Source organism: Pinus tabuliformis, chromosome 8 (genome assembly GCF_031772625.1).
Source record: "Pinus tabuliformis cultivar Carrire ecotype Pingquan chromosome 8, CPIR1, whole genome shotgun sequence".
Lineage (NCBI taxonomy): Eukaryota > Viridiplantae > Streptophyta > Pinopsida > Pinales > Pinaceae > Pinus > Pinus tabuliformis.
The window spans coordinates 1,476,779,159-1,476,802,624 of record NC_142294.1 but is presented as its reverse complement, the minus strand read 5'-3'; the positions used below and the strand labels follow the sequence as shown (position 1 = coordinate 1,476,802,624).

The 23,466-nt window shown below is 37.9% G+C and overlaps 1 pseudogene; it reads left to right on the top strand.

Annotated features, from left to right (window-relative positions):
* LOC149241377 (coniferin beta-glucosidase-like) overlaps nucleotides 1-23,466 on the top strand; it is a 44,347-nt pseudogene that overhangs the window by 20,033 nt on the left and 848 nt on the right.

Sequence of the window (23,466 nt, the reverse complement as noted above, 5' to 3'; positions counted from 1 at the left end):
CACGAGTAGAACTACCCAACACGTGATCTTGAGTTAGCAGCGATCATACATGCATTGAATATTTCGAGACACTATCTTCTTAGCAAAAGGTTTGTACTTATGAGTGATCACATAAGGTTGAGGTATTTGTTTGACTAGCTGAATCTGAACATCGAGCCGACTAGATGGTTGGCCAGTATCAGTGAGTTTGATTTTGAGATTAGGTACACCAAAGGTAAAGAGAACATGGTGACAAATGCTCTCAGCAGGTGGGTACAGGTAAATCACTTGGTAGCTATGAGCTCCTATGGGGCATATCTATAGGATAGTATCTTGCAGGCAAGTCAACAAGATGTTAGGTATATGGAGATTGTGCAAAAGTTGCAGCAGGGTACTAGTACATGTACAGTTGGTAGTACATGTATAGTTACAGGTGCGAGTACAGGTACAGGTACAGGTAGTGGCACAGGTACAAGTGGTAGTACAAGTAAAGGCACAGGTATAGGTGTAAGTGTATAGGGTATGGATTATTGTCTTACATCGGATGGATTGGTCAAGTTCCAAGATAGGATATATGTGCCGGATAGAAGTGATCTCAAGAAGGTGATCTTGAGGGAGTTTCATGTGAAATCTTATTCAGGTCACCCAAGATTTGATAAGACACTGACAGCGATGAATAAATTTTATTATTGGCCGAATTTGAAGAAGGATGTAGCATAATTTGTGGTTAGTTGTTTTGATTGTCAGTGAGACAACATGATTCCATCATGGTTGTTGTGGACAAGTTAACAAAGGTTGCACACTTCATTCCAATGAAATCTACATTCTCAACTAGCGATGTGGCACAAGTATTCATTAGAGATGTAGTTATATTGCATGGTGTTCCAAAGAAGATTGTCTCAAACAAGGATGTGAATTTCACTTCACTTTCAAAGGAGTTATTTGTAGGTTTGGGCACAGAGTTGGCCTTCAGCACATCTTATCATCCGCAAGCAGATGGGCAGATAGAGAGGGTCAACAAGATATTGGAGGACACGTGAAGGATGTATGTGATGCATTAGCAACGGAAATGGAAAGATTATCTCCCTTTGGTAGATTTCTCATACAACAACAGTTATCAAGACTCATTGAGGATGAGTCCTTTGGAGGCATTGTTTGGGAAAAGTTGTAACACTCCCATCAATTGGAGTGATCTGGTTAATAGGGTGTTGATTGGACCAGAGATGTTGGCAAACATGGAACAGAAGATGCAGGTGATCAAGAAGAATCTAAGGTAGCACAAGATAGGTAGAAGAGTTATGTCCATAGGAACAGGTTGTTAAAGGAGTTCTAGGTTGGGGAACAAGTGTACTTGCGCATCAAATCGAAGAAGATATCCTTGTGGATTGGATCATGTGCCAAGCTGGCACTACGGTTTTGTGGATCCTTCCGTATCATTGAGAAGATTGGTTCAGTAGCCTATCTACTTGCACTTCTTACGATAGTGAAAGTTTGTGATGTTTTCCATGTATCCTTGCATTAAAAGTATGTTAAGGATGTTGATCATGTGATTGACTGATATGTATTGCAGGTAGAACCAGATGGAGAATTCTAGCCAGAGCCTCAGTGTATATTGCAAAAAAAGGTGCTCATGCTTAAGAATCGAGCAATCGAGCAAGTTAAAGTGCAGTGGAAGCACTTTTGACCCGATGAAGCTACATAGGATATGGAAAATCATATGCGAGCTAAGTATCCTTCATTGTTTTCCTATTGAGGCAAAGCAACTTCGATATGGTGGTTTGGTATATGCTTTGATATGATGGTTTGGTATATGCTTAGATATGGTGTTTGGTATATGTTTTGATATATGTTTTGGTATATGATTTGATATATGTTTTTGGTATATATTTTGGTGATATTGTTATATGGACATATGTATACGGATGTAAATACCGCCATGAGCTATGTTATAAAGCTCCATTAAGCAGTATGGGTGTTATGTCATTGTGATTTTGTTTTCATGTTACTATGATATCATATGATTATGTTATCATGATGTTATGATGTCATGTGTGTTGGCACTTAGCAGGATGATCATTGTAAATATCGTAATGAGTTGTGTTATAAAGCTCCACTATGCAATATGTTGTCATGATATTTTTCTTTTGAGCGGGTCCTTCATTGTAAATATATCAATGAGTTGTGTTAGAAATATCCATGAGCAATATGTCTTCTTTCAACAGGTTGTTGAGGTATATGTGTGATTGAACACCGAAGATGGTGTCCCCCAAGGGGGAGGGTTTCGTAATAGCCTTGGTGAAAATTCAATGTAATAAAAGTTAAAAATGATAACCACAGTTGATGGGACACTTATTCCAAGTTGAATGTTGGGAAAGACATCCTAGGGGGTGTTCATTTGGTTTTTTATGGCTAAGAAAATTGGCAAAGGCAATGGCTGAGGCTATGGAAAGGCAAAATGACATTTTTGGCACAATTATTTATGAAAATAATGGAAATTAAGAGAAAAGGAGGTGAAAGGTCACAGGTTGCATGTGAGGAGGAAAATAATGGAAAATGAAGAAAATAGAGGCCTCATCCATAAAAAAGGCTTCTAAGGATCAGTTGGTAACCTTTTGTCAGTTGAGTTTTGGAGCTCTATTATTATTCTCTCTCTCTCATACTCTTGGACACTTAGGGTTCTCTTGGAGCATTTTAGCATTGGAAAAAGAAAGGCAAAGAAGGAAAGAGGAAGAAAAGATCAAGCAGAGAAAGGTAGGATCAAGCAGCAACAACAAGCTTCATTACAAGTATTGACTTGCATATGTATTTTCCTTGCTAGATTTGCATGCATGGTATTGCATGTGGTTCTTTTCTATCATGACATGGGTTTTGCCAGGTGTAACAGTGTTTTCAGCCTAGCCTTGCCATTTTGATAGCCATGGTGTGATGGGGTTCTTATGTTTTGGGTGTGTAGTATATTCTTTCCACGACTAGTCCCATGTGATATCCCCCCCTGTTCGTTGCATTGAGCATAATAGGGGGGTCATATGGGGGGCGCAGCAGACCTACCTATGGTTTTGTGCATGGGTTTCACACATGGTTTTGGGCATGATGGTTTTCTGCCCATTGTATTTTGTAGATCTATTCAAGGGAACTATAGTTATGTTCTAATCCCGGGTTAATGGATTAGGGTTTATGAATACTTCAGCATGTATATATATGTATTGTAACCTTGAAAGGAACATACTAAAAAATTAATCTGGTTGTCCCGGTTTGGGGATCCATGGGAAATATCTATGTATTTATTTTGTGTTTCTTGCCATTGTATATTTTCTGTTTTCTTTTTAAGAATTCATTTGTAGGTAATTTTTGTACTAGTTTAAAACCTACAACTCTGATTCGAAAAGCTTGTTCTCAAATATTTTTAGTTAAGGATGTTACATGTCATGAATCCAAATAATATGATTTACTTAGATTCCTACATTCTTCTTGCAATTGAAAATGATCCATTCATCCAAACTCAAGTCTTTTTCAACGTTAATCCTTGATGGTTCTTTCCTTGGTTCCATGTATTGTTGTTTTGACATCTCCAATTTGTAGTATTCATTGGTCTTTGATAACATCCTATTGAATAATGACTTGCTGATTTCGTGCTCCATGAATATTCCGATTTCTTCATTTATAATAATGTTGATATGTATCTTCTTGTCTTATTCAATAATGTTGATATCAATATCCTTGCCTTCCTTGAAATATTTCTTGGAAATGAAAATATCAATATGGTTTCACATTTAATGACTTTCCTTCACATTGCATATCCATTTCATTTGTCTTATTTTTAAAGATAATGGCCTCCTCTACCCTCTTTCCTAATCTTTGTCTACTCTAACCTTGGAGATAATACCATCATATTTGACATGTACATTCTCTATATGGATTTCAACTTCTTCAAGTATCTTTTGGAGACCTTCCTAAATATTTCCTTTTTACTCTTTTTGAAGTTTCAATGTGACCTCATCTATTCATTTCTGATTTCTGATGTCCTCTAAAATTTTAGAATGCATTTATAATTTTACTTCACCTATATGTAGCGTGAAAATTCCTTGATTGCAATTACTGGATATTATTCTCCTAATTGTTAACAACTTAATTGTTTATGGAAATTAACGAATCATTCACAATTGCAATCTTCACCATTAAAAAAAAAAATTGTAGAAAGTAAAATGGGGAATTGAGAAATAGATGCACGCACATAAAAATTGACATAATATTTTTGGACTAAAAAGTCCTTGGATGAACCCTGAAGGGAAAACCGGTGCAACAAATGAAGGTTTATTTTATTATGCACTAAAATAGAGAATTGCAACTACTGGCCTCCCTAGCTCAGATCCAAAAAAAAATATCTCAACTGGGAAAATTATGTTTCCCTCTCTCCAACTCAATCTGGCTCTCAGTGGGAAACTTGTACTTCCTTGGCAATTTGCACATCCAGACTGGGAATGCGCACTGTTGCCTCTAGATAAATTGATATACCCTAGAAACCCCTCCAGGTGAGTATTCCTTCCTATTTCTGCCTCTTGAAACAATTCATTAGGGCTCCTAGTGCTAGATCCAAGCACTAGCAACTAAATCAAACCTCTCTCGACAAATTTCTCTGGCAACTGAGCAACTTGTACTGCAAAACTCGACCTCTCTACTGGAAATTTCGACCTCCCTTTCCTAACGTTAGAAACTGGAAAACCACTAGAGAATTCATTTAGAAATTATCCCTGCCGCAAACCCTTGATGCTCTCCTTTTTTGGCTCGAACTTCTCCCTCGTTGAATCACTGCAACTGGGTAGCTCAATCTGCCTTAGCTAACTCACTCTACGTCGTGTATTTCTCCATCCCATCAACTTGCTCTTATAATCTCTTGCTGGAGCATCAACAACCAATATTTGATCATGATCAGTGGCTAATATCATCTTAGACTTGATCCATGTCACTTTTTGGAAGTCTCTAGAGCATAATTCAATATTCTCAATTAATTCCCATTAATTAATCAATTTTCCTTAGACTTGGGCATTTTTTAATTATTGATTAATTAACTAAATTGAGCGATCTCTAAGAGTTTTCCCCCGAAACCTTTGATGAGTTTTGGATATATCATGTTCCTTAGCCTCTTAGACACAAATTGAGACTAGAACACATGTTTGATGCTACCAAACCATGCAAAAACTAACATGTAGAGCTTCTTCAACCTTCTTGGAAATTTCCTCTTCAAGTATTTTGGTAGTCTCTTCATATAAGATCCTTGTTTCTTCTTGACTTTGGAAATGCTTCTTTTATGCTTTCAATCTCCTGACATAATCCAATGCTTTTCTATTATGGTCTCATAATCCACATATTTCTTCATCTTTCCTTTTCAATTCTTCCCCTGAATTATTCCTTTTCCATATCCCCTTACAAGTCTTTCATTGTTTTAATTGTTCAATCTCCTAAATGAGTGCTTCATTAAGGTTTTGAATCTTAGATAGCGCATCACCTTTCTTCTTGATCTCCTCTTTATATTGTTTTAATTGCATTCATAGTTGAATTATCCTCTATGGTCCCTAACCTTAGACACGTGAATGGAAGATGGGATAGTTGGATTTTCATGGAAGATTATGGGGGATAACATTAATAACTCCATGTAAGGTGGTGAGGTGTCGAGTAAGGGATTTAGTTCTAAAGTGACTCTTCTCAAACATTAGGTTGTGAAAAAATCTACTTTATTTCCTTTTTCCTCTTCCCCTTTGTCTACCCCATCTATGGCTATAGGTCATTCAAATAGTAAACAAGGTGTGATAATTTTGGATTTCGATATTTAGGCAAGTATGTGTTTGCTAGCGGAGAAGAAAAATATCGAAGAAACGAAGGAAAAAGAAAAAATGGTAATAGGCAAGGATGTAGGAATTTCTCAAATTCCTAAGGTCTTAGAAAATGCTTTAATTGGTTGATTCATTGGTAGATTAGCACATCCAAAAACCCTTAAGGGGTGGATCGAAGAAAATTGGGTGGGAAGTTTTGGTTGTTGTCCCATGTTTCATGTTTTGGTAAGAGGGTGGTTGCAATTCATTCATTGTTCATTGTATGATGTGGTGAACTTACGGGAAAATACTATAATTGGGGTTCATTAGATGGACTTTAGATTTTGACCCTATGAAGTAGTTGATTTTCATGCAGAAGGTTTGGGTTATTTTACCATGGCTTCCCTTGGTTTTATGGTATCAAGAATATTTGAAGGAACTGGGTAAAAAAATCGAGAGATTGATATGTATTAAGCATAATTGGGATGAAATTATGGATAGGAGGTGGGCATGGATCTAAGTAGTGTTGGACCTGCAAGACAGTCTACTGGAGGAAATTGTTATAGAAATGGGTGGTAGGATGTGGAGTCAAAGGATTGACTATTTACAATTTCCCTTTTGTTGTTTAAGGTATGACAAAGTAGGACATCTACAAGATTCTCAGAGCGTGTGTTTCTCTAACAAGATTAACAAATTGAAGGTTTGGAAAATAAATATTATTTTCTAATCTAGGTTGGGATAAGTCTAAAATTGTCGAGGCTTGAACAGATGTAGATCTTGTGAAATATATGTCTATGGATTCTTTCTGAAAATATACTTGAGTGGAAACTTCATTGGATAGTGCATTCGTTCTCTCTCCTTCTAGTCTTCTAAAAGATGTTTGTGGTAAGGATTCAAATCACATTCCTTCACTTCCTTTGATATATTTTATTCTATAGATATTCAAGAAAATATTAAGGACAATAGAATTTCTCCTTGTTCAAATCACGATGGTATAGAATTATCCATTTCTTGTATTCATCCCTTTTCCTATAGCTCTAATATTTATATTGTGATGTCTCCCTATCTTAATTTTCCTTCTATGCCAAAAGTTGTTTCTAATCCCCTTTTTGGTGGTTTAAATGGTTAAGCCTCAAGGGAATATCTAAGACATGTCAATCCTTCCCCTTCCTTGAACTTGTCTAATAATCCTTCTAAGTCTTCCCAAAGGAGCGGGTGTGAGCTTGGTCAAAAGCCAAGGAAAAGGAGGGAGTTCCTTCGGTGAGGGGATTAGCTTTGGGCTTTGCTCTAGCTCCCTTTATCAATCAAAAATCAAATTGATCAAAATCTCAACAAAATGATTATTTATGTATTAAGAAGTGGAAGTAAGCTACCATTCATAAGGCCCTAGAGCAGGGAAAAGTTGAAAACCATAAACAAGGTTTTGTCATGATCTACCTCTCCTTTAGTGCTTAAGGGTTCGAGGTGCTCATAAACTGTTATCCTTCAAAAATATTAGGATTAAAAATAATATGAGAGAAATAATGATAACAATCACATACATAGAAACAATACACAAAAACCATGCACAACATGATTTACCCTGGAAAACACCAACTTAACAATAGATCTATTATTATCTTATGGCTTTAAAAAATCCATGCATTGACTTAAAAGCAACCCATTAGTTGAACAACATCATCTAGCCCTCCATTCAACTCAAGAACGTTACAATGGAGAATCCTCTATCATTTTAAAGGTTCCATCACATGTAATACATGGGCTCTAATACCATGAGCCATAAAAAATATGTTCCCAAAACCACCATTATGGACCTAACAACCTTGAATCTTTCACTCAACCATGTTTACCCTAACAAAAAAGGATATTCAAAGCCCATAATCCAAATATCCTTTTAATTCAAGAAACAACATCCATAGGCTACAAAGCAAAGGATGTGTTTGAACCCTAGCTTAATAGATGGTCCTTTTGTACTTTGAATCTTGAAAGTATTTCGAGAGGTTTACTTATAGCATGGAGCCCTATGCTCCAAGCAATTTCTACAACTACCATGAGTTTGGTCATATATGTAGTTCTTGATGTTAATGAGTTAGACATTCATCTTAAATTCATAAATATTTATGGTATTTACGTGGGTAGAAGACACTTTTAGGAAGCTTTGGTCGATATTGGTCTTTTAAATAATTCTCTTATCCTCCTTGGTGGATATTTAAATTTAACTCTTTTATTTTTTTGGAGGCATGGGGGTCTCATTCGAAGTAGGATCCACTCAAAGTCTCTTTCAATCATTCTTTTGAAACAAACAATTTGGTGGATGTGGAGCCTTTAAAGTTTATTCCTACATGGAAGAATTATAGAAAGAATAAGACATTTCAAGAGGCTTGATAGATTAATCCATGTTTCTGAATCTCTGATAGGGAATTTTTTTCTTCGTAAACCTTGGGTTGCTTTAGGAGGTATTTTAGATCATTTTCCTATAATATTCAAAATAGATAAGGAAGATGAGAAGTTGGTAGCCCCTCTTAAATTTAATCATATTTGGCTCTTGAAAGAAGATTATAAGAAGTCAGTGGAGGAAGTTTAAGAAACTTTAACCTCTAAGAATCCTTCATATTTCATGCAACAATTTGCATATAATATTGCCATAGTTAAGGCTAAAACCAATTATGGAATCTATCTTATAAGACAAAATTTCAAGCTTAATTGAAAGAGACTGAAAGGCATACAAATTATTCTCAAGAAAAATCAGACTAATATCTTCTCAAAAAATTATGTCCAATTTGAGAGCCCTTGAATCAATTAAGAAAGACTTATGTGCTAAGGAGGAATCTTAATGGACACTCAAAAGTTGATCCTTTTGGATTTTAGGAGGAGACAATAACACAAAAAAAATCACCATAATGCTAATTAAATAAAAAACTTAAACACCATCATGCCGAGGGTGTTGCTCAATTGGAAATTGTCGTGATATCAAGTATTATGGAAACACAGAGATCCATGGTTCAAATCCCCTAGATTAGGCCAATATACAGAGAGGAGGATAGGTCATAGGCCCCATAGGTATAGTGGTAGCAGCCGGAATCGACCACATGTCACACGAGTACAAGATTGACATATTTGTTGATTACTTTGGTTATGCAGTTGACTCGCCTGGTGGCTACTTGCATGGTTATTTCTTTGGATGTAGAGTAGGGTTCTATGGTGCACTTGGGCGACTAGTCTAGAACAGCTCAGAGTTAATAACTTCTTAACCTTCTTGGCTATGATGGATCTGTCAGAGCATCTCGACGGTTTCTACCAGTCATAGAATCTTTTGTCGTTTGTTGTTTTCCTTGACTGGTCAAAGTATCTTCTAGTTTGTTTTCCTATCAGCCAGAGTATCTTTCAGCAATGACATTGTAATATTTGGTTGTCCATCGTTGGACTATAACTAGTGCTCCTTACGGAGGCCTTTGTCGAGTCTGCGTGCCATGTTTCTTATCTGTTTTACATAATTTTTGTGCTATTAGACTTGTTATTAAATTTTTTCTGTAAATTGTTAAATATTAGTCATATGTTATATGGAAATATATTGACACATATGTTATATGCATACTATATATAAACATATTTTTATTTAATAGAAAACTTTTATGATAAAAAATAAAATATAATTTATATGCATACTATATGTAAACATATTTTTATTTAATAGAAAACTTTTATGATAAAAAATAAAATATAATTTTTTAATTTCTTCCGTTATACTATTTTATAGAAATCAACAATAGAATAGTATAAATTAATTAATCAAATTATATTAAAAAAAGAAAATAAAATATTTTAAATTAATTAATTAAATAATATTAAAAATAAAACAAAGATTAAAACAAATAAATAAATCAATTAAATATATATTTAAAAAAATAACAACTACAACGCACTAAATTTTTTTTATTCCCTTGTTTGAATTTGCCTTAATTTATCTTCAAACTTCTAAAATTTGATAAGATACTAATGGGAAAAGAAGTAATACAAATTAAATATCAATTTCTAAATTTTAATTAATTAATATTTTGAATTTCATCGTTTTATGTTAAAAATGAATATGGTACTAGACTATTTGGTATAAAATGCATATTTTCCTCGTATTTATAAATACTTTTTGTATTATTTATTTTCGCCAAAATATATGAAAATTTTCTAGAAAAAATCACATTGAAAATAATTGGTTGTTTCAAAATGCGTCGATCAAATATTGTTAATGTGATTTTTCGGGAAAATTTTCACTAATAAGTTATGGATCACAGAAGCTTGAACTTTTTCTTTATTATAAAAATTTGCATTAATTTTTTTATATATATTTTTTATTATTATTATAGAAATTTAAATTATTATTTCTATATTTTAATCTTTAGTATTATAAATTAAAATAAATATTTTATGCATGAACTCCTAGTAACGGCCCATATTACCAAATCCTGAAAGGGCTACAAGATGATCGAGAATGTAGTCGTAGTCTCGCTTTTGAGGTTACAGTGTCTCAGGGTTAGGTGGATGTGGTAGTGTGGAGAAGTCAACTAAATGATTAGAGTGTACCTCACTATTTTTCCATATGGAGGAGATATTGGTGGATTATTCGTTGGACACCTATGATTCGAGCCAAATTTGGACTGAGCCAACTAACTTCTACACAGTAGGAATCAAGTCGGTGCCAGAGCAAGAATACAGTGACCAGGCTCTAGAACAAGTGTTGTTAGTTGGAGCTTCTCCCTCATAGGGGTGGAGAGTACTTCAAGGTTTGGACAGTCGATCAATTCCTCTTCCTAGCACATATTTTTTACAGGTGGAAGGATCTCAAGGTTTCGGATGGTGGAGTCCCTCTTGACTCAAGAGCCTTCCCATAGTTATCCCATCCTCTGTTGCGACGGAGGATTTACTTGGCATTTCTTCATAAGGTTTTATAATGCCGGCTAGGGCTTATCACTTTTAATGGCATAAGTCAAACCCTTTTGAAGTTGTACAATCACAAGCGATGGAAGGGGTCTCTCAAGTCTCAGGCACACAACGGGTTTTTTCAGATGTTCGGGATTTTTAGACTATGAGGTCCTATCTCTAGAGCAACCATTGTGGACAAGGTTTGCAGATATTTTACCACACTTGGAGGAAGCCTTTTCTCTCAGTAATTTGGGACAAAATGCTCTCCATGGACTAGTGACATCAAACTCAACAGAGGGTAGGGTTTCACTCCTAGAAGATGGAAGCCCAACACATAAGGAGGCAGCAACTTATAGAGGCTAGAGACCCACAAGTGTAAAACACAAAAAGACCCATTGTGCGAAAATAAAGGAAGAAGTGAAGATGGTGCTCAGCGAAGATGTGCAATTTCATGAGGTAATTCAGATGGCGGATTTGGTAGTTATGGGGTGAGTTAGAGGCAGAAGATTCAATGCAAAAAGCCTAAAGGAATGGGTTTCCTAGGTCTAGGGAAATCAATTCGAATGTTTTCCAAAGGTTTCATCCTTAGTGTGAGGTCGGTTTTTGCTCTTGTTTAGCTCCAAGGATGTTGCTACCTAGGTTTTGAGTCAAACTTGGCACATTGACTCATCTCCAATACTTTTGAAGAATTGGGCGTCGCTCTTTGAAGCAAGCAGAGAGTGTTTGGATATGGCTCCCATATGGGTTCATCCCCTGGATTTACCTATACAACACTGGTCCACATAGGTATTTTAGGATATTGGAAACATTGGACGCTTTATGGAAGCTTATTTGTCCTTCCAAGACACAAGAGAGATGTCAATGAATCACATTCTTGTGGCCTTGGATCCCTAGGAAGGTCTAGTAGCATAAATGGAACTGGGATGTATTAGCCTTCCTCATTGAAAGATCTTGGACTACGAAGGCATCCCTTTTTAATGTAAGAGAAGTCACCAACATGTACATGTTGCCAAACGTTGTGATCTGCCACCTCGGGGAAAAAGGGGGGCCTGACACAAAGGCCCTCCCTTAAGAGAGGCACTCCCATGGAGGAGAGTATTCAAGATATGACGAGGTATGAGTCAAGGACACAGATCGAGCTAGATATTCTCCCTAATCATCCAACAAGAATTATAAAGAAGGATTGACAACTATAGCATGAGGCAACACAAAAGAAAGACAAGGAGATGGAAATTTCTATAATGAGTAAGGTAAATCAATCAAACTCTCCTATGGGTACCTCATCTTCCCCTTCTACCGTTTTGCACATGATTGTATCCTTTTCTGAATTAGGGAAGTGATCCAGGATACTTTCGCTTATAGATGTATGGAAAGAATCACATGTAAAAAAATTGCATCTTAACATAGAATTATAATGTGCACACAAGAAAGAAGAAGAAGACACCATAAACAGAATGAAAGAAGATACAAAGACTTGATAACGAAGTTCATCCAACTCGTACTACATCTCCAGGCCTGCTCTGTCAATGGGGAGGCCTTTATATTAAATGGCATAAAAAGAAGAGAATGCAATCATCAGATACATCAAAAGAGGGGTTACACCTCCATTTTGAAAGATGGCTGAGAACAGAAGAATTCAGATGGAGAAGTGGGCAGCACCAATGCATCCGTGGCATTTAGAGGGCTGAAAAAAACATCTAAAACTTGTCCAAAACAGACAAAATGCAATATCAGCCACCTGAAAGCTCTTCTGCCTCGTACAACGTGCTGAAATTCCTCTCCCCGTGCTTTTTCCAACCATCGGGCTTTTATAATGGGTTGTTTGGACAAATCCCACTTAAATTGGGGTTGTTTGGCATAAAATAGAGGTCGTTTGAATGGAAGGGTCGGCGGGTGTAATGGAGCCTTCAAAATAGTATTTTTGTCGTTGAAGCGATAATACACTAAAAACCCCATAAAACACTAGAATCCGACCAAAAAATTTACCCGAACTTCAAAAAATATCAAATCAGGCATATATTCTTATCAGGTCTGAGCCCGATAACACAATCGCAAGTCACGGAGGTCCAAGGCCCTCTATATCGGGGAACTTTTTTGACCGCCGATCGCCGATATCAGCGTTGACCGATCGCACCCCTGATCGCCGATGTTGATTACCCCAATATCACCGACACCGCTTCCACTAACCTGATCGCCCTCCGATCTCCAATTCGATCTAATCAGAGATTGCTGATCAAGGGGGTTCCGCTGTGCTCCTTAAGGAACATAGCAACCTTCTTTTCGCGATAACTTGATCATCCGGACTCAGATTGAAGTGTCGTTCGTTCCGTTGGAATCAGGACAACAATATCTACGTTCTAGTCCTGGGTTGACTTCATTCTAAGCACTTTGATTCTGAGCTTATCCATGCCATTGTATATGAAGATCCACCTGGATCAATCCTCCCCATTGAGGAGCTTTTGGACCACCAAAAGATTTCACTACTCAATTGGCAAGTGAGTGAATTGTTCCCTCACCTTTTCCTTCTCTAGCCATTTGGCCTTGCTGGGGTGCATCCCCTTAAAACCCACTCGAAGGTATTCCACATCTCTTCGTTGTGAAGTCCTGGTCCTTCTGTCAAGGATGATGTCCTCCGGTAACTCATCGAGATATTCTGGTGCAAAATCATCGACTGTAGGAATTGTGCCCACCTCATCTGTGTCCATGATCAATGGTGGTTCATACAGCTTTAGGTTCTCTACATTCACCGCTGAGTACATCTACATATATACCGACAAATCAAGACGAAAGGCATTGTTTCCAATCTTCTCCAATATGGTGAATGGACCATACCGGATGGGTTGCAACTTCTTTCCTTCTCCCTTCATCCCATCTTTGCTGATGTGGAACCACACTTTCTTGCCCACTTGGAATTGGTGGTCGACTCAGTGTTTGTCATGTCAAGCCTTATAACGGGCTTGACTTTTCTCCAACTGCTCTTGTACTGCTTGATGAATCAATTGGATTCACTGAATGAACTGCTGAGGTTTTTCCCTATCATTACGTCCACTGGAGCCATATTCCCTTCCAAAGACCATATCAAAAGGGTCCTTTGGCAGGTAACCAAAGCATGTCTCAAACGACGAATACTGCGTAGATGAATGCATTGCTCGGTTGTAGGAATGTTGTGCATAGGGGAGATGTTCATCCCACAAATTAGGATGCTTCCCACAATAGCCTCGTAACAAGTGTACCACAGTATGGTTTACAACCTCTGCTTTCCATCAGTTTGCAGATGAAATTTTGTGCTTCTTTTCAATTTGGTGTCCATCCTCTTCCACAAACTGGTCCAAAACTCTCCAAGAAAGCGAGAGTCCCGATCTGACACAATAGATGTGGGTAATCCAAAATGGACCCAAACATGCTGAAAGAAAAGAGAAGCAGTCTGCTCTGCAGTAATCTGCTTTTTACAAGGCATAAGAATGCACATCTTGCTAAAACGATCAACGATAACATACAAATAGTCATGACTCTTTTTAGACAAAGGTAAACCTCCTACAAAGTCCATTGACACACTTTCCCATGGACGACTCGGAATAGGGAGTGGTGTGTAGAGCTCGAGTTTTCTATTAGAGGGCTTTGAAACAGAACACATCACACACCCCTTTACATAGCGAGTCACAATGTTTTTCATATGAGGCCAAAAACAAAATCTTTGTACATGACATAAAGTCTTTTCGACACCAAAGTGTCCACACACAAGAGAGGTGTGGGCCTCTCGAATCACATGTACTCTTTCCCTTGTGGGAATACACAGTTCACCAAGGTGATACAACAGTTTCCCCTGCAAGTGATAGTTGTCCACCTGTGAACCATGGTTTAGTTTTGCATAAAACTCCTTAAATTAATCATTGTTAGCATATTGTTCAGCATAAATTTCAAAATATAATGAAGCATTATGCAAAATAACAGAAGCAGAAATAGGAGGGCAAGATAGCATATCGGCCACCTTGTTGCTAGTGCCCTTCTTATACTTTATTACCAGATGAAACTGTTGAAGAAAACCCATCCACCTAAAATGATGAGATTGCTGCAACTTGGTTTGTGACTGAAGGTACTGCAAGGGCTGATGATCTGTATGGATGATGGTCTCCTTACCGATTAGGTAGTGTTTCCACTTTTTCACACTTTGCACCAAGGCATAAAGCTCCTTGTCATAAGTGGGATAGTTTATCACAGCTTGAGAAAACTTCTTAGAATGGTAACAAATTGGCTTCTTTTGCTGCATCAGTACAGCTCCCATGGCATAACCGCTGGCATCGGTTTCGATCTCGAATGGCTGTTGGAGATCGGGTAAGGCTAAGACTGGCGCGGTGCTGATCTTTTCCTTCAATGTTTCGAAGGACTTCTGTTTTCTTCCTCCCCATTGGAAGACCTGTTTCACACTTGTCAATGTGTGCAAAGGTGCTGCAATAACAGAGAAATTAGCAATAAATGTCCTCCAATACTGGACTGCACCTAAAAAGATACGGACCTTGATTACACTAGTAGGCTTAGGCCAATTTAAAATTGCTTCAACTTTAGAGGGATCAATTTTTAACTGACCATGACCAAGAATATGACCTAGGTAACCCAAAGAGGTTTTCCCGAACTCACACTTTGACAATTTTACAAAGAGTTTTTCTTTTTTCAGTACATCAAGCACTTTCTTTACATGACACACATGCTCAACCCAACTCTTACTAAAGAAAAGTATATCATATAAATATACAAGAAAAAATTCATCAATGAAAGGTTGAAATATATCATTCATAACCCTCATAAAAGTGGTTGGAGCATTAAGTCTGAATGGCATCACCATCCATTCAAACAACCCCTTCTTGGTCTTGAAAGCGGTTTTCCATACGTCCTGCTCTGCGATTCGGACCTCGTGATAACCACTACACAAATCCAACTTGGTGAAATAAACAACATTCTTTAATTGATCTAATAAATCATCTATGCGTGGAAGGGGATAGCGATTTTTCACTGTAATTTTGTTGAGAGCGCGGTAATCCAAGCACATCCGCCATGTGTCATCTTTCTTCAGCACTAAGACAATCGGTGAGCCACACGAAGAGGTGCTCGGCCTGATGATCCCTTGGTCCAACAATTCCTACACTTGTCTCTTGATTTCCTCCATCTCAATAGTCAACATCCTGTACATGCTAATATTTGGCAGAGGAGCGTCATGCTGCAAATGGATCTCGTGTTGGATTTCCCTCTTCGGAGGTAATCCCTTCGGTTCCTGAAATAGCTCATCATAGTTAGAAATTAATTCAGATAATTCCTGTTTATGTTCTTGATCGTAGCCCTGGAAAGCATCAACGAATTCGACCTCTTTTTCCCTTACGACCATAAGCATGCAACCCTTACTGGAATTCACCAGTCTTTTCATCTGTCCAGCGCTTACAAGGTTGGCATTGATTTTATTTTGATGAGCCCTTACTATATATTCTACCCCATCTTTTGTGATTTGGTATTTGTTTTCATGATGAAAGAAGATTGCCTTTCTAGCATACAGGTATGGGCTCCCCAACACCATGCCACAAATATCCAGTGGTATTACATCCAATTCCACTTCGTCTACTAGCTTAGAAGCAATTACAAATTTGACCTTACACTGTTTGGTTACATTCAGTTTTGCTTTATCATGTATCCATCCAAGCGGGTAAGGTTTCGGGTGTGGTTTTGTTTCTAAGCCAAGTTTCTTTACCAGGGATTCTACAATTAAGTTTGCTTGGGACCCAGTATCAAATAGAGTTTCAACTTTAGTATGATTTACAACAACTCTGATATGAAACAATTCAATTCTCTTTCGGCCACCAGGAAGGGACTCATTTACAGAACTAGTGCCTTCATGCGATTCAGAATTGACATGAGGTGCAAGAGTACCTTTTGTTCCTGCTGCTGTGATCAACGCTTCATCTCCCGAATCCGATCCAAGGTCTTGCTGCGCTATTGCCACTGTCTTTTGCTTCCCTTTTCCTCCATACTTCTTTGGACACTTTTCTGGGTGTTGCTTCCAACAGTGATCGTCATCGTGGCCTTCGTTTTTGCAATGATTGCAATACGGCCATTCTCCCTCTTTGGTTGTTGCCGTTTTCTTCTCCTTTCCCTTCCATTTCGCTTTAGATTTGTCATCGGGAGGTTTGAATGGCGATTTTTTGGATTGATCGTCTCTTTCATTTTTTCCCCTATTCTCAATATGAATTGCCTTTACACTGGCTGAGTCAATAGTGGTTGGTTCAAACAACAACAATGAATGCCTAATATAACTGTGCAATGAGCCAATATATTTATTTACAACTTCAGGTGTATCAAGTGCAATACCCAAATTCAGTGCTTGCTTTCTAAATTCCTCTGTAAAACTATGAACATCCTGACCTTTTCCTTGCCTTAAACACTGCCAATTCATTAATGCTTTTTGCTTGTATCCTAAGGGATCAAATTGTTCCTTTAACGCAGAAATAAAATCAAGCCATGAGGAAAAGAGGTTACCCACATTCTTACTGCATTGCAATTTGCTCTCCCACCAAACGAGAGCAGTGCTGCTTAGCCGTAGAGAGGCCAGCTGAATCTTTGCCTCATCCTCCACGATCTGTTGAATCCTACAACAGATCTAAATCTTCCTAATCAAATTATTAAGCTTTTTTGTATTGCTTTCACCATTAAACATGGGAAGATCAAATTTAACATATAATTTAAAGAAAGGCTTCTTAGATGCATCCTTTGAATTCCTACGATTATGGTGGTTAGAGGAAGAAGAACCTTCACTCCCAGAAGGAGAAGGAGGGGTTTCTTCTCCACCATTCCCATGTGTTGAACCTTGTCCTTCTCGGTTTCTTTCCTTTGATTTCTCCAGCCTTAAAACCAATTGACTAATATTCTCTGCCATTGAATAGAAAGTCTTTCTGAAATTACGCTCCTCTTCAAGATGAGATTCATCTTCTTCCATGTTTCTCCTTCGATGTGCATGCCCTACTTCGGGATCGAAAGGTTCTAGTTACCCTTCGCCTCTTTGTAGTCTATCTCTTATTAGCATACAAACATGAAATTCACATCTAAAAGGCCCTACTCTGATACCACTTGATCTAGGATACTTTCGCTTATAGATGTATGGAAAGAATCACATGTAAAAATTGCAGCTTAACACAGAATTATAATGTGCACACAAGAAAGAAGAAGAAGACACCATAAAAAGCATGAAGGAAGACACAAAGACTTGATAATGGAGTTCGTCCAACTCGGACTACATCTCTGGGCCCTGCTCTGTCAATGGGGAGGCCTTTATATTAAATGGCATAAAAAGAAGAGAATGCAATCATCTGATACATCAAAAGAGGGTTACACCTCCATTTTGAAAGATGGCTGAGAACAGAAGAATTCAAATGGAGAAGTGGGCAGCACCAATGCGTCCATGGCGTTGAGAGGGCTGAAAAAAAAAAAAACATCTAAAAATTGTCCAAAACATAAAAAATGCACTATCGGCCACCTGAAAGCTCTCTTGCCTCGAAAAACGTGCTAAAATTCCTCTCCCCATGCTTTTTCCAACTATCGGGATTTTATAATGGGTTGTTTGGACAAATGCCACTTAAATCAGGATTGTTTGGCATAAAATAGAGGTCGTTTGAATGGAAGGGTCGGCGGGTGTAATGGAGCCTTCAAAATAGTCTTTTTATCGTTGAAGTGATAATACACTAAAAACCCTGTAAAACACTAGAATCCAACCAAAAATTGTTTACCCGAATTTCAAAAAATATCAAATCAGGCATATATACTTATCAGGTCCGAGCCCGATATCGCAATCGCAAGTCACAGAGGTCCAAGGCCCTGTATATCGGGGAACTTTGCCGACTGCCAATCGCCGATATCGGCGTCAGCCGATCGCACCCCTGATTGCCGATGTCGATTACCCTGATATTATCGACACCACTTCCACTAACCTGATCGCCCTCCGATCGCCGATCAAATCTAATCAGAGATCGCTGATCAGGGGGTTCCGCTGCGCTCCTTAAGTCCGCCCTTTTGGATGTGCCAATGGCGATTTTTCCTTTTAAGCTTAAAAGTCCATTTTTAAAGGCAAATGCCTCATTTTCTTAAGGAATATAGCAACCTTCTTTTCGGGATAACTTCATCATCCGGACTCAGATTGAAGTGTCGTTTGCGCTGTTGGAATCAGGACGACGAGATCTATGTTTTGGTCCTTATTTGACTTCATTTTGAGCACGTTGATTCTGAGCTTTTCCATGCCATTGTATTTGAAGATCCACCTGGATCAGTAAGGGTTGAGTTACATGTTTTCAATATGAGAATTGTAAAATATCCTTCTAAGATGTCCCAGAACCTGTTGTGGTTCACTGTTCATTCGCTCCAACTTCATTGAGTGTCCCTCCCTCGATAGCTTCTATGGAAGAGGATAGCTTGGTTGAATCAATGGAATTAGCTCCCAAATATAACTTATGTGCTTAAATAACTTAGGCTACAAATGTGTGCCTCCCTAGAGGCTTTGGGAAAGACCCCTCAAATACCCTAAAGGGGAAGGGTTAAGGTCGAAAGTGTTTTCTAGCCAAAGCATAATTAAAGGCTCACCTAGACATGGTGATCAGAAAACAATCATCCATTAATGGGGTGCTTAGAGTAGCAAAATCCCTAGGAGGGTTACCTCAACATTATTCCCTCTTTCAATTGCAGGGGGTTAGTGAGTCCCTCCAAAAAATTAGCCTTGCATAAGATGGTCGATTCAATTTTCCTCGACATCCTACTCCTATAAGAGACCCTGAAGGAGGGGGGTGATGTAACCAAATTATGGAGCCATTTTTCAAAGGATGGCGTTTTATTTACTCTTATGTTTGTGATAGATCAGGAGGGTTGGCCATAGGATGGAATTCAAGGAGCATAAACCTGATCAGTTTCTAGGGATGTGAGTTGGTCATAGACTTATATTTCTTCTTGGTCAAGATGGGAAGAAATTTTCAATGCTTAATATGTATGGCACATATGCAAAGAGAGAGCCCTTCTAGGAAACTTTGTTCAAAAATCCATTCCTCTCATTTGAGAATCTGAATATTGGAGGGGACCTAAATTTCTCCATAGGGGTCCCGAAAGAATGGGGGCTACAGGCTAGACTGAAACCTCTCACAGATTACTTCTCTCATCTGTTTATGGATCACAATCGCATAGATATTCAACTTTTGAAGGTAAAACTGACTTGGAGAAAGAAGAGAACAAGGGATACAAGATTTCTAAATGATTGGAACATTTCTTCCTCTTGAAAAGGTTTGTGGAAGATCAGAGTTAGGTGAAACAATGGGTGGATTGCGGGGGAGAGTCGAATCACTTCTCCATCATCTTAGAAATCCAAGGGAATGGAAAGAAGCCAACAATCCCATTCAAACTCAATGTATCCTAGCTAAAAGAGGAGGATTTTCTAGTGATGGTAAACTCTAGTTGGGTCCCATATAAATCACACTCTGATTCTTTTGCAACTCAATTCACATCTAATCTCTCAAAGATAGAAAAATTCACGCTACAATGGGCAGAGCGATGAATATGACCTATGAGAGGTAGAAGAGGACCTCAGTGTGTTATGAGGATCTGAAGAGGGTGGTTGTGAAACAGATATTTCAAAAGACAGATTTACATAGTTGGAGGCAAAAAAAAAAAGGAAACTTATGGAGGAAAAGGAGGTGTTCTAGTGCCTAAAGAGAATATCTATATCATTGGAGTTTCGGGCTGAAAACACAAAGTATTTTCTTTGAGCAATACTATTTGGAGTGTGGAAGGCAGGGATGGCACTCAAACCACATCCTTTGAGGAGCTAGCCCAGCTTGGAAACACACTTTGCCTCACTTTTCAAGGAAAAAGAGGGGACATCCATTATTGAAGTGGTGAGGATAAATCACTTCTTCCCAAGTCTTGTGGATGCAAATGAGAACATCAAACTCAATGAATAGGTCACAAAGATGAACTAAAGGATGTCCCCCATAGTTTTCAAAAAGACAAGAGCCCTGACCCAAATTCATGGACAATAGAATTCTTCTTAGGCTTCTTTAATCTTCTAGGGCCAAACATACTGAGGGTAGTGGAGAAATCTAGATTCTTTGGGCATGTTCTGTCCTCTTTTAATACAACTTTCATAGCCCTATTTCCAAAAGTGGACAAGCCAATCACTTTTGATGATTTTGAATCTATATCATTGTGCAATTACATCTACAAAGTGATAGGAAAGTCATATATCATCAGATAAAACCAATTCTATCTAAATCCAACTCAAAGGAGAAATTTAGTTTCTTAGAGGGACATCATATTAATGAGGCCATAAATGTGGCCCAAGAGAGCCTACACAATATCAAAACTAAGAAGTTGAAAGGAGTGGTCCTAAATATTGATCTTTCTAAAGCTTGTGATTGAGTTAATTGGTTATATCTAAGGCTCCTTATGACACATCTAAGGTTTGAAGTTCCCTTTATATAAAGGGTTATGAGTTGTATTTCCTTGGTCTCTTTTGTCGTTTTGATAAATGGCTCAACATACCCTTTTTCATTCACATTGGAGCCTTCATCAAGGATGTCCATTATCCCCTCAACCTTTCCTACTATTAGTGAAAGGTTTAAGCAGGATACTGGGAGAGGTGAAGAGAAGAGGAATGTTTAAAGGAATAACATTGGAAGATTATCTACAGATGACCCATTTTCTATTTGTAGATGACATCTTCATTTTTTATGGCTCACGAAGAGATTTGGACTTCTTACACAATGCACTGGATTTGTTCAGGAGAGCCACCAATATGTAGGTGAATATGAATAAATTGACCATATCTACTCATTCCTTGGAAGGAATGGAAGTCCTACACTTACAGACGTCATTTTGGTACACCATGATGGACTTTAACAAAGAACTAAAATACCTAGGCTTTCCATTAAAACCATTCCTACATTAAAACATATTGGAACTGACTCATTACAAAGTTGGGAAAAAAGGCTAAAGGCCTAGAGTTTGAGACGTATTTCAAGAGCAGGGTGTCTAGTTCTCATAAATTTGATTATCAAATACATTCCCATATATTGGATGTTACTATCTTAGATCCCAAAATGAATTATGGAGAAAATGTGAAAGGCGTGTCTAGGGATCTTGTGAGTAGGATCTTGAAACCAAGTTGTGATACAATGGGTTAAATGGGATAGAATCGTAATTACAAAGGTATGGGGAGGATGGGGACTAAATAACATTCCTCTTTTTCATAAATTTCCCATAGGAAAATGGGATGTAGGCTTTTGTGGACCTCGGTGGTGCATATGAAGCATATATTTCCTGGCTCAATTGAGGATTTGGATTAGGAACCCCAATAAGCCATGCACAAATGTTTCAATCATCTGGAAGGTTGTTATGGGCTCTTTCCATCTCAGTAATGTAGGTCTAGCATGGTAAGTGGGGAATGGAGCTCGAGTCAAGATGGGATGTGATCCATGGTCAGTTGTGGTAAACCTTATCTCCTTCCACATGCTCTGGCAGTGGTGTTAAATAATGGAGGCATTTATATTATCAATCAAATAGCAAATACATCCCTCACCAACATTTTGATGCAAGACTAGTCATCAGTTGAGAAACTAGTACTAGAGGCAGATCACTCAAAAATGTGGGCTAGACAAATTGCAGCATTGTGTGCATCCCATATTTAGTTAACAAACAGGGAGGATGAACTTCGATGGGTTCACTCTCCTTTTGGGGATTACATGCCAAAGCTAGGATACCTTCACCTAATTTCAAATTACATGCAAGATGAACAAGTATGGTGGTTGAAACACCTTGGAAAATAAAATGTCCTACAAAATACCATCTCTTCATGCGGTGCTTGCTGGAAAACAGAGTTCCAACTTGGGATAACATCTAAAAAAATACATCTAAAAGGACCTAGAAAGTGTGCTCATTGTAAATGAGGAAGAAATGGTAATACAACTATTTATGGAGTGTCATTACACAAATGTGTATGTGCATGTTGTAGATGGAAATTAGGGTTTGCAGAGGAGTGGAAAGGGACAAGTCTGGTGGAAGACTAGCGCACTTGGTTTAAGAACAGAGTTATAAAATCCTACAAGGCGCTTCCTTTAATTATCTATTAGGGGATATGGCTAGCTTGAACCATTTTTATTTTCCAATACATTGTCTCCCCTCCAAATAGTATAATGGCACAATTAGTTACCATTTTCTTCCTATTCCTGCAAAAGGAAAAAATTCCTAGAGCCATAAATATTGTTCGTGAAAAAATTGATAAGTCCAGGCCTTGGGGATTTTTTTGATGGTTGGCACAGGACAATGACATAAATTGTAGAGGAGGGGCTATACTTTACCTAAATAAGAGTCGTTATTATTCAATGAATTTGACGCTTGGGAGGGGTACAAGCAACTATGTTGAACTTATGGCTTTAAAATTGTTGCTACTTTTTGCAAAAGAAACATGTTGCACCTCCCTACAAATTTGTTTCGATTCAATGCTAATCATTAACTGGGCAAAAAGGGCCCATAGATGTCACAATCAAATCTTGCTTCCACCGTTGGAAGATGTTATTCAACTCAAAGATTTTTTTGATAGCTGCTCTGTTAGTCATGTTTTTACATGGAACGCAACTCGTTAGCAGGTTCCTCATCTATGGACGGTATTCAGATGGCATTATGAAATTGGGTGATCAAGGAAACAAATGATCATGGGTATTAGAAAAATCAAAGCTAAATTTGGTCTTTTTTT